Source organism: Phyllobates terribilis, unplaced genomic scaffold, assembly GCF_046119375.1.
Source record: "Phyllobates terribilis strain yellow unplaced genomic scaffold, ASM4611937v1 Scaffold_7__3_contigs__length_470593459, whole genome shotgun sequence".
Taxonomy (NCBI): domain Eukaryota; kingdom Metazoa; phylum Chordata; class Amphibia; order Anura; family Dendrobatidae; genus Phyllobates; species Phyllobates terribilis.
Genome location: NW_027362767.1, coordinates 285,180,592 through 285,193,546, shown reverse-complemented (window position 1 = coordinate 285,193,546; position 12,955 = coordinate 285,180,592).

Sequence of the window (12,955 nt, the reverse complement as noted above, 5' to 3'; positions counted from 1 at the left end):
CCACACGTTGGAACTCTACCCTCCACATGTTGCAAAGGATTTGTGAGCAGAAGAGCGCAGTTGTGGAGTACCAGCTGCAACAAGGCCGTAGATATTCAGGTCAGACTCCACACATAAGACCTCAGGAGTGGACCTGGATGTCTGACATATGTACCATCTTGACAAACTTTGAGGAGTCCACCAAGATGATGAGTGGCGATGACGCCATCATTAGCGTCAATGAAACGCTCTCTGCAGAGAATTAAAGAGGAGGCATTGCAGCCAGAGTATGATGAGATGGATCAAGAAGCTGTAGCGGTCGATTACACACAGTCCAGCCTCATCTCATCCCAACGTGCATTGGGGGACAATGAGGGAGAGGAGGAGGAGGAGGAAGAACCGGAGCTTGCATCATGCGCTGTAGACGGTAGTACCTGTACAACTGTCATACTGACGGTTCAGCGTGGGTGGCCTGAAGACAGGGGGAGGAGCAGGAGGAGGAGGAGAGCATGGTCAGTCGTCATCTTGGTGAGGACACGGAAGTCTTGCCCGTTACCAGTCTGGCACGCATGGCTGACTTTATGTTACGCTGCCTTAACCGTGACCCTTGCATTGTCAAAATTTTGGGTGACAGTCATTACTGGTTGGTGACACTTTTAGACCCCTGCTTCAAGGAGAACTTTCACTCTCTTATTCCTGAGGTGGAGAGGTCTACAAAAATGGGGCAGTACCAGAAGGCCCTTGCTGCAGAACTGTTAAAAAAATTCCCATCTGAACATGCTAGCGGCAGAGGTCACAGTTCGTAGCCCAACGAAGGCTTACATGCGAGAGAGATGCAACTCCAATCCAGCAGAGGCAGGGGAACACTGTCAACGTTCTGGGACAGTTTTCTCTGACCCTCCCTTCGGACAGACTCTGAGGCGCGGGGTACTCTCACAAGGAGTGGAAAGTTTCAAAAGATGGTGAGGGAGTGCCTTGCCGACCGTACCAGCATCCTCCGTGATTCCTCTGTGTCTTTTAATTATTGGGTATCCAAGCTGGACACTTGGAATGAACTCGCTCTGAACACCTTGGAGGTCCTGGCCTGCCCTGCTGCTAGCGTGTTATCGGAGCGTGTTTTTAGTGCCACTGGGGGAATTATAACTGATAAGCGCACTCGCCTGTCAACTGACAATGCTGACAAGCTGACCCTTATCAAAATGAACAAGGGCTGGATTGGGCCAGACTTCTCATCACCACCAAATGACAGCAGAGTAACATAAAGTCAAATCCACTGTGTTATTTCGGGAGGTGTATTCACATGCACCGCTTCACACCCACACATGGGTATATGCTACCTCATTTCGGCTGTTTTATGTTCTTCTCCTTATCCTCAGCCTCCACCACCACTATACCACCAGTGTGACTGTGGTCCGTGTTGCCATTATTGAAAGTTCCTCCGTCCTTATTTTTGTCAGCTTTTGCTTGGAAGGCATAAGCAAAGACTGTGGGAGACCCACTCCCCAATAATGGGAATAATATTTTTAAGATGCTGTACTGTATGGCTCTTGTAAGGGGCATTAAACCCGTCTTGTTAAGCTACTGGGACCTCCACGTCTTTTTCGAGGGACATTAAAACCGTCTTGTTAAGCTACTGGGACCTCCACCACTTTTCCAAGGGGCATTAAAACCATCTGGTTAAGCTACTAGGACCTCCACGTCTCTACTGAGGGGCATTAAAAGTGTCTTGTTAAACCACTCTGAACTTCACAGCTCTTACAAGGGGCATTGAAATGTGGTTTTTAATTAACTCTATCCTCCACGACTCTTCCAACGGGCATTGCATTTCCTCCTAATTTTTGGCAGCTTTTGTTTGAAAGGCATAAGCAAATACTATGGGAGACCCACTCCCCAATAATGGGAATAAAGTTTGTAATATGCTGTACTGCATGGCTCTTGTAAGGGGCATTGCAAGTTCCTCCGTCCTAATTTTTGGCAGCTTTTGCTTGGAAGGCATAAGCAAATACTATGGGAGACCCACTCCCCAATAATGGGAATAATGTTTGTAATATGCTGTACTGCATGGCTCTTGAAAGGGGCATTGCAAGTTCCTCTGTCCTAATTTTTGGCAGCTTTTGCTTGGAAGGCATAAGCAAAGACTATGGTAGACACACTTCCCAGTAATGGGAATAATGTTTTTAAGATGCTGTACTGTATGGCTCTTGTAAGGGGCATTAAAACCATCTTGTTAAGCTACTGCGACCTCCACCACTTTTTCGAGGGGCATCAAAACCGCCTTGTTAAGCTACTGTGACTTCCATGTATCTTCCAAGGGGCATTCAAAATGTCTTGTAAAGCTACTGGGACCTCCACCACTTTTCCAAGGGGCATTAAAACCATCTTGTTAAGCTACTGGGACCACCACGTCTCTTCTGAGGGGCATTAAAAGCATTTTGTTAAGCTATTGTGACCTCCACCACTTTTCCAAGGGGCATCAAATGCGTCTTGTTAAGCTACTGGGACCTCCACGTCTCTTCCAAGGGGCATTCAAACCGTCTTGTTAAGCTACTGCGACCTCCACCACTTTTCCAAGGGGCATTAAAACCATCTTGTTAAGCTACTGGGACCTCCACGTCTCTTCTGAGCGCCATGAACAGCGTCTTGTTAAACCACTGTGAACTCCTCAGCTCTTCCAAGGGGCATTGAAATGTTGGTTTTAACTAATTCTAACCTCCACGACTCTTCCAACGGGCATTGGATTTCCTCCTAATTTTAGGCAGCTTTTGCTTGGAAGGCATAAGCAAATACTATGGGAGACCCACTCCCCAATAACGGGAATAATGTTTGTAACATGCTATATTGCATGGCTCTTGTAAGGGGCATTGCAAGTTCCTCCGTCCTAATTTTTGGCAGCTTTTGCTTGGAAGTCATAAGCAAAGACTTTGGGAGACACACTCCCCAATATTTGGAATAATGTTTTTAAGATGCTGTACTGCATGGCTCTTGTAAGGGGCATTAAAAGCGTCTTGTTAAGCTACTGCGACCTCCACCACTTTTTCGAGTGGCATTAAAACCGTCTTGTTAAGCTACTGTGACTTCCACGTCTCTTCCAAGGGGCATTCAAATCGTCTTGTTAAGCTACTGGGACCTCCACCACTTTTCCAAGGGGCATTAAAACCATCTTGTTATGCTACTGGGACCTCCACGTCTCTTCTGAGGGGCATTAAACGCCTCTTGTTAAGCTACTGTGACCTCCACCACTTTTCCAAGGGGCATTAAAAGCGTCTTGTTAAGCTACTGGGACCTCCACGTCTCTTCCAAGGGGCATTCAAACCGTCTTGTTAAGCTACTGCGACCTCCACCACTTTTCCAAGGGGCATTAAAACCGTCTTGTTAAGCTACTGGGACCTCCACGTCTCTTCTGAGGGGCATCAAAAGCGTCTTGTTAAACCACTGTGAAGTCCTCAGCTCTTCCAAGGGGCATTGAAATGTTGTTTTTAATTAACTCTAACCTCCACGACTCTTCCAACGGGCATTGCATTTCCTCCTAATTTTTGGCAGCTTTTGTTTGGAAGGCATAAGCAAATACTATGGGAGACCCACTCCCCAATAATGGGAATAAAGTTTGTAATATGCTGTACTACATGGCTCTTGTAAGAGGCATTGCAAGTTCCTCCGTCCTAATTTTTGGCAGCTTTTGCTTGGAAGGCATAAGCAAAGACTATGGGAGACACACTCCCCAATAATGGGAATAATGTTTTTAAGATGCTGCACTGTATGGCTCTTGTAAGGGGCATTAAAAGCGTCTTGTTAAGCAACTGCGACCTCCACCACTTTTCCGAGGGGCATTAAAACTGTCTTGTTAAGCTTCTTTGACTTCCACGTCTCTTCCAAGGGGCATTCAAACCGTCTTGTTAAGCTACTGTGACCTCCACCACTTTTCCAAGGGGCATTAAAACCATCTTGTTAAGCTAGTGGGACCTCCACATCTCTTCTTATGGGCATTAAAAGCATTTTATTACGCTACTTTGACTTCCACCACTTTTCCAAGGGGCATTAAAACCGTCTTGTTAAGCTACTGGGACATCCAAGTCTCTTCTGAGGGGCATTAAAACCGTCTTGTTAAGCTACTGTTTCCTCCACCACTTTTTCCAAGGGGCATTAAAACCGTCTTGTTAAGCTACTGGGACCTCCACATCTCTTCTGAGGGGCATTAAAAGCATCTTCTTAAGCTACTGTGACCTCCACCACTTTTCCGAGGGGCATTAAAACCGTCTTGTTAAGCTACTGGGACCTCCACGTCTCTTCTGAGGGGCATTAAAAGCGTCTTGTTAAACCACTCTGAACTCCACAGCTCTTCCAAGGGGCATTGAAATGTTGTTTCTAATTACCTCTAACCTCCATGACTCTTCCAACGGGCATTGAATTTCCTCCTAATTTTAGTCAGCTTTTGCTTTTCAATGCAAAGGTGAAAACTAAGGGAGACCCACTCCCCAATAATGGGTAGAAGGTTTTTGTACGCTGTAATCCACGTCTGTTTCAAGGGGCATTGCAGTTCCTCATAATTTTTGGAAAGCCTTCCATTCACTGCTTAGGCCAACAGTGCACAGGAGACCCAGTTGCTATAAATGGAAAAAACGGTTTAGTTAAGGCCCTCTGACCTCCATGTCATTTCCAAGGGACATTGGAGTGCCTCAAAATTTTTGGTAGGCATTGCACTCACTGTATGCCCTATAACTGTGTAGCCGAACCGCTCCTTTTGTTACAGAAACATATCCTACAAGACATATGTGGTTGACTGGCCTGATATTGATGTGAATGGTTCCTGTTCCTCCTGCTCTTTCTCCTTTGCCACTACCTCATCCATCATTTATCACCTGAAGCTTTGTTTTAACGGGAGTCATAGAACTGGGATAGTAGCAGGAAAACATCCAGCAATCCTTGGAGGAGGTAGGATATGCGCCAAAACGCTGACCACCACAGGCCTAGCCGCTACTACATACATACACTTGCATTCCAAGAAAACAAAGCAGATGCTAACTTCTATCATCATCATCATGCTCCTCACCTTGGCACTCTCAACTCCCCTGATGGATAAGCCAGGGCCTACTGGAGGAGTCTGGTTCTCTGGTGGGCTCGTCCAATGCAGCCCTAAAGCAGGCCAGGCTAAGAAAAGTGTGTGGGGGGAAGTTGACAGGAGAAAGGGGGCGGCTGGGGACCGTTTATGGACACCCGGCTGCCTCCAGGCGGCTGGGGACCGAGTATGGACACCCGGCCGCTCCCTGGCGGCTGGGGACCGAGTGTGGACACCCGGCCGCCGGGCGGCTGCGGATTGAGTATGGATACCAGGCCGCCAACGCAGCCATGATGTGGTGGCCTGATTCCACCTCCACATGCCTAAAAGACCCAATTTCAAGTGTAAGCATCTGTATGGTATTGCAGCCTGGGGTGGGTGGGTGGCAGGCTGCATACTTGCGCTTGCATTGCAAGGAATGGGAGAGGTACAATTGAACACTGCCCTGGGACAAGGACTTGAACGGGGATAGTTGCAAGTCTGCAACAACAGGTGCAGGGTGGGAGGCATCTACGCATGTACCATGAACAGGGGTTTGGCATGCACACACTACAGCAGAATAGGCTGTTCTTCCCACTAAATGCACTGGGGAGGGCACAGGTAATGTTTTGGTATGCACGCTTAATCTTATGTATAAGGCACACCGGGACAGATAGGGGCGGCTGGGGACTGAATATGGATACCTCGCTGCCGAAGCAGCCATGAGGTAGTGGGTAGCTTCGACCTCCTCCAAACTAAAAGGCACCATTTCAAGTGCAAGCTAGCAGTATGGCATTGCAACCTGGGGGTGGGTGGGTGGCAGGCTGCACACTTAAGCTTGCATTAAAAGAAAACAAAGCCGATGCTAACTTCTATCATCATCATCATGCTCCTCACCTTGGCACTCTCAACTCCTCTGATGGAGAAGCCAGGGCCCACCGGAGGAGTCTGCTTCTCTGGTGGGCTCGTCCAATGCTGCCCTAAAGCAGACCGGGCTAAGAAAAGTGTGTGGGGGGAAGTTGACAGGAGAATTAGGGGCGGCTGGGACCGTTTATGGACACCCGGCTGCCCCCAGGCGGCTGGAGACCATGTGTGGAGTACCCTACTCCTGCTCCTGCCACATGTTCCTCATGGTCAAAATGCTAGAAACACTGTTCCATTAATTTATATTTCCCATCGGAGGCACTTGTGATGGAACCTCCTTACTTCATCAACCATGATATAGCCCCTTGGGCTAATTTTTTGAGGCACCATGCCTATGTCTGCACATTGGGCAGTGGAAGTACTGTGCTAGAAGTCCTAGCTTCATGATTGTTTGGCCCATGAGGCCTGCTTCCTTCATCAACCATCAGACAGCCCCTTGGGCTAATGTTTTGAGGCACCATGCCTATGCCTGCACATTGGGCAGTGGAGGTACTGTGCTATAAGTCCTAGCTTCATGATTGTCTGGCCCATGAGGCATGCTTCCTTCATCAACCATCAGACGGCCCCTTGGGCTAATTTTTTGAAGCAACATGCCTATGCCTGCACATTGGGGAGTGGAAGTACTGTGCTAGACGTCCTAGCTTCATGATTGTCTGGCCCATGAGGCCTGCTTCCTTCATCAACCATCAGACAGCCCCTTGGGCTGATGTTTTGAGGCACCATGCCTATGCCTGCACATTGGGCAATGGAAGTACTGTGCTATAAGTCCTAGCTTCATGATTGTCTGGCCCATGAGGCCTGCTTCCTTCATCAACCATCAGACAGCCCCTTGGGCTAATGTTTTGAGGCACCATGCCTATGCCTGCACATTGGGCAATGGAAGTACTGTGCTAGAATTCCTAGCTTCATGACTGTCTTGCTCATGAGGCCTGCTTTCTTCATCAACCATCAGACAGCCCCTTGGGCTAAATTTTTGAACCAACATGCCTATGCCAGCACATTGGGCAGTGGAAGTACTGTGCTAGAAATCCTAGCTTCATAATTGTCTGGCCCATGAGGCCTGCTTCCTTCATCAACCATCAGACAGCCCCTTGGGCTAATTTTTTGAGGCACCATGCCTATGCCTGCACATTGGGCAATGGAAGTACTGTGCTATAAGTTCTAGCTTCATGATTGTCTGGCCCATGAGGCCTGCTTCCTTCATCAACCATCAGACAGCCCCTTGGGATAAATTTTTGAACCAACATGCCTATGCCTGCACATTGGGCAGTGGAAGTACTGTGCTAGATGTCCTAACTTCATGATTGTCTTGCCCATGAGGCCTGCTTCCACATTGTGCAGTGGCAGTGGAACAACAAGGACAGTATACCAACTTTTATAATTGTGAAGCCCTACTACTGATGATGATGGGTGGCTTCTTCCTGCGTTAACCATCACACAACCCCTAGGGCAGTTAGCTATCCTTACGCCACTTACACACTGAGCTGTCAGAAGATCGCCTCGATCATCACTAGCTCCTACGTCACTTATGATAGCTCAGTGCATACATGACATACGAGTCACGGTCTGCCGGCAATAAATAACAGTACTTCAAACAGTGTTTGTACACTCGTGCAGCTCCTGACCAGGTGCCCCCATGTTATATACATTTACACCATACATTTTTGAAACATTTACACATTACGGCTGCACACACACGCTGCCTTTTTTAATGTATGCATATTTTTCTGCACTGTCCACTGAGACAGGGAAGAAAGATATTTTGTTGTTAAAAAAAGTTTCCCTGATGTTGACGCGCCCCCTGGGCCGTGGGGATACCCAGAGCCGGGCCTTGTATATGCTGGGGGTAGTAGTCACCGTGGCGGAGACCCGGTCCGTGACCCAGGGCGGTAAAACCAGGGTAGTCTATGTGTATCTGGTTTAAATAGTCCGACTACACCACCTGTGGATTGTGGTCATTGGTAACAGCCGCTGCGGAGCAGTCCGCTGAAGCTGGTGATATATGCAGCAAGGTAGTGTAACTCCCCACAGGAAGAGTGTAGCTTCAGGGCAGCATGAGTGGATGATGGTGGTGATAGTACCTGGATCAGTAATGATGACACAGAGTCTTTGCAGTGCAGTCCCAGGGTTTTTTACTAGTGGCAATTATATAGGCCTCAACGGGAGTACTTGCTAGGGATGAGGGCCTGGTCAGTCTGGGAGCAATCCTAGAATTCCCCTGGCCAGGTGGAGTTGTAGGCCTGCCATTCTGACTGTAATCTTTTGGCTATCCCGCTTATAGTCGTGTTGTAGCCCACGTCCCTGAGTGTGACGTGCTGTGCTCACGGTTCTCTGTGTACACTGGCCAGGACGAGCTCTGCACAGCTCCAGTCCCTGGCTTCTTGCTCCTGTGTCCTGCTTCACTCCTGACTCTGTACTAGACTAAACTCAACTGACCAACTCCGCCTCCAGATCCAGTTATATAGGGCAGGATCCTCCCCTTTTCTGGTCTGGAACAGGAGGTGTTGCATGAGTGTGTTCCCTGACCAGGAAACTCCTGTTTTGCTCCCTGACATGGTATTACTACCACTGTGGCAACCAGACCCCCTGGGGTGCCACAATGTTATTTATTGACTTTTCTATTCGATGTGATGAAGATACAAGTGAGCCCTATTTTTTTAAAATTTTCACAAAAATTTGACGTGGGCTTCGCCATATTTTTGTATGCCAGCCAGGTACAGCAGGCAGGTACGGGCTGCCCCCGACACCCAGCTACTTAAATGTACATGGCTGTAAACAAAAATATCGGGAAGCCCTTTTTTTAAACTATGAATTTCATGAAATAATTTTAAAAAATTTGACGTGGGGCTTCGCCCTACTTTTGAGTCCAGCCAGGTACAACTAGGCAGCTTGGGGCTGGAATCCGCAGTGCAGGGTGGCCCAAGCTTTCTGGGCCCCCCCCCCTACTGCGAATTGCCATCCGCAGCCACCCCAGAAAATTGCACGTTCATAGAAGCGCCATCTTCTGGCGCTGTATCCAGCTCATCCAGGGCCCTGGTGTGGTGGCTCACTGGGTAATAAAGGGGTTAAGGCCAGCTTTGTATTATTCGCTGGCCCTAAGCCCGAAATTCATGGAGTCACGTCAATATTAGACATGACCGCCATGAATTTCTAGTAAAGTTTTTTAAAAAAACACAACACAGAGAACATTTTTTTTTAATAGAAATAAAACAAAAAAACACTTAGAGACTCCATGTTTATTAAAAAAAATTATCTTCCGTCCGACGTAGTCCAATGGAGTCTTCTTCTTTAGCTCGGCTACATCTCTGGTAGAGATTCTCATGGGAAAGTTGATGTGAGTTCATGCAGTCAAGCGTGAACTCACATGAACCCTCTGAGGGCACCGTGGCTACTTCAAATGAACAGCTGATCAGCATCAGCTGATACCTGAGCTGTTCATTTGAAATACCCGGAGGGAAAGCCGGCAGTGAAAAGACTTCACCGCCGGCTTTCCCGTTCGGTGCTGCACTCCCCGCTACCTGATGTACGCTCCCCGCTCCCCTGCCGCCTCCCATTACGATCCTAAGTTAGGACCGGGCGGGGAGCGAAGCACCAGGGAGCGGGGAGCGTACATCAGGGAGCAGGGAGCGCAGCACCCAACGGGAAAGCCGGCGGTGAAGTCTTTTCACTGCCGGCTTCCCTGCCCGGGTCCTTTGCTCCCCGCTCCCTGCTGCTGCGCTCCCCGCCTGGTCCTAACTTAGGATCGGGATGGGGGCGGCGGGGGAGCGGAGGATCAGGGTGGGAGGCTGCGGGGAAGCGAGTATGGGGCTGAGTGATTGTTTAAAAGTCGGCGGCTTTCTACCGCCGGCTTTTAAACAATCATGCACCCATTTCAGCCTTTTCCTCAGCCCCCAGACCGTTTTATAGGCTCCAGCAGACAATTACTCGGCTTACTCGCTTTTCCCATTGACTTACATTGGACTCGATACTCGTAACGAGTACCCGAGTATTAGGACCTCGTTGCGAGTATAGCGAGTGTGATTATTTCACTACTCGCTCATCCCTACTTAGAGCATAAGAATGTTCAAAAGAATTATGGGTAGACATTCTTTTCATTATTTCTGGAATGGAAGGATCATCTATTGATTTCCACTTAGATGCTATAAGTATTTTTGTTACAGCAAATACATGAATTGCAAGTAGTGATGAGCGAGCATACTCGCAAGTACTCGGTACTCACCCGAGCATAGCAGTACTCGAGGTGCTCGGAACTCGCTGAGTACTTGCAAGATGCTCGGGCGGATGCTCGGGTCCCCTCCCTGCATGTTTGGAGCTCTTTAGAGCGCCAATCAACATGCAGGGATTGCCTGCCACTCATTGTAATGCTACAGTCATGTTGGTTGTGGCATTACAGTGATTGGCTGGCCGCACACCGTCATCAGGTCTATATCAGACCTGGCGTCGCTGTGCTCGTCAGTTTACTCCGCAAGCAGGCAGTGTAGGGAGAGGTACTGCTAGGGAGAGATTTGCTTGTGTATTAGGTAGTGTAGGGAAAAAACAAGTACATTACACATATCCATCTCAACAAATCGTCCTTCTGAGGACTAATCCATCTGCAGAGATATCAGGCAGCAGGCAGTGTATAAAGCTGACTGCAGTGCATATAGCACAAGAGGCTCCATTCCAGTTCTGCCTCCTGCTGCTGTTAAATATTTCTAGACAAAGGCCCGGGTCTCAGGGGCCAGGAATAATTTTTTTGGATCTTAATCCTCATTATTTGCTTAAAAAGCAATCCAGAGAACACCATTTTTCTGCGCCATTTGCTTGTTGGCACTGCAGAATACAGCCAGGTCCTTTCCATATTACAGCGCTAAAAATCCAGCTATTTAAAACTGTGGTTTGTCCGTCACACGGATCACATATAATTGCACTGAAAATACTGCCATTTTTGGCCTCCATTCAAATTTTTTTTCAGTGTGTCAGCAAAGTTTTTGACACCAGTTTGCTGTTCAAAACAGTTACCTACAGGCCAGGTATTTAAAACTGTGGTTTCTCCGTCACACAAATCACATTCACATATAATTGCGCTGAAAATACTGCCATTTTTGGCCACCATTCAAATTTATTTTCAGTGTGTCAGCAAAGTTTTTGGCACCGGTTTGCTGTACAAAATAGTTACCTACAGGCCAGGTATTTAAAACTCTGGTTTGTCCGTCACAAGGCTCACATATACGTTTTCTGAAAATTCTGCCATTTCTGGCCTCCATTCTAATTTTTTTTCAGTGTGTCAGCAAAGTTTTTGGCACTAGTTTGCTGTTCAAAATAGTTACCTACAGGCCAGGTATTTAAAACTGTGGTTTCTCCATCACACGAATTACATATAACTTTGCTCCAAATTCAGCCATTTGTAGTGAGCATGGAAGATATTGTCCTCCATTTTAAAATGGGCAAGGCGCGTGGTAAGGGACGGGGAACTGGACGTGATGGTGATGGTACATGCAGACAGGAGGAGGACCAGGGTGCGGAAGTGGAAGACCAGGTAGTGGATGATATAGTACCTGACCCAACCTGGCAGGGGGAAATGCAGAGCGAAGACAGTAGCACACGGGGGGGGGGGGAGTCAGAGCACCCCAACAGGCAGGAAGAAGCAGTGTGGTGGTCGCAGACAGAAGGCAGGCAACTGTTCCCCTTAACATCAACACGAAGGAAGTTGCCAGTACAACTGTTAGGTCATCCCGAGTCTGGTTGTTTTTTAAAAACTCTGCTGATAACCCCAAAAAGGTCATTTGCACCACCTACCAGGCCAGCATCAGCAGGGGTGGCAAAACATCCAGCCTGACCACCACCAGCATGATCAGGTACATGGCAGCAAAGCACCCGACTTTGTGGGCCCAAACCCAGGGTCCAGAAACAATGTCTGCGGGTGGCACCATTGCTTCTTCCGCTGTTGTGCATGCAAGCCAATCCCCTGACCATGGTGCATGCAAAGTTGCCTCCTGCCCTGCACCTGTCATTTCACACTCTCAAGTAGCAGCATCAGGAAGCACGTCCACGTCCTTGTCCCAGCGCAGAGTTCAGTTGTCCATACCCCAGAACTTGGAACGCAAGCACAAAAATGCAGCCAACGCCCCACAGGCCACAGTACTAAATTCCCACATTTCACGACTGCTTGCGCTCGAAATGTTGCCTTTTAGGCTCGTGGAGACAGAAGCATTTTGCACCCTGATGGCGGTGGCCGTCCCTCGGTACTCGGCCCTCAGCCGCCATTATTTCTCCCGGTTTGCCGTCCCCGCATTACACAAGCACGTGTCCCAAAACATTAGCCGTGACCTCAACAACGCAGTTACCGGGAAAGTACACCTAACCACGGACACGTGGAAAAGTGCTTGTGGGCAGGGATGGTACAGCTCGCTGATGGCACACTGGGTTAACATAGTGGAAGCCGGGACCCAGTCAGACCTTGGGATGGAACATGTCATCCCGACGCCAAGGATTGCGGGCCCTAGGTCAATCAGGGTTGCCCCCACAGTCTACAGCTCCTGCACGTCATCCTCCTTAACCTCCTCCTCCTCTTCAGCCTCCATCTCCGAAATGACCACATCAGTCACAAGCTGGAAGCACTGCAGCACTGCCTCAGCCAAGCGGCAACAGGCTGTGCTGAAGCTAATATGCTTAGGTGACAAAACGCACAATGCTGAAGAGTTGTGGACAGCTCTGAAAGAGCAGGCAGATCTGTGGCTCACACTGCTGAACCTACAGCCAGGCGTGGTCGTGTGTGTCAATGGCCGGAACCTGGTGGCGGCTCTGAGGCGAGGCAAGCTCACACACGTACCATGCCTGGCCCATGTGCTTAACCTCGTGGTTCTGCAGTTTCTCAAATCCTACCCGGAGCTGCCAGATCTGCTTTTTAAAGTCCGCCGCCTGTGTGCCCATTTTAGAAAGTCACCAACAGCTTCCGCCACCCTTGCCGTGTTTCATCAGCATTTGCAGCTTCCGGCTCACAGACTGGTGTGATGTAACTGTACACTGCAGATGTTTGGA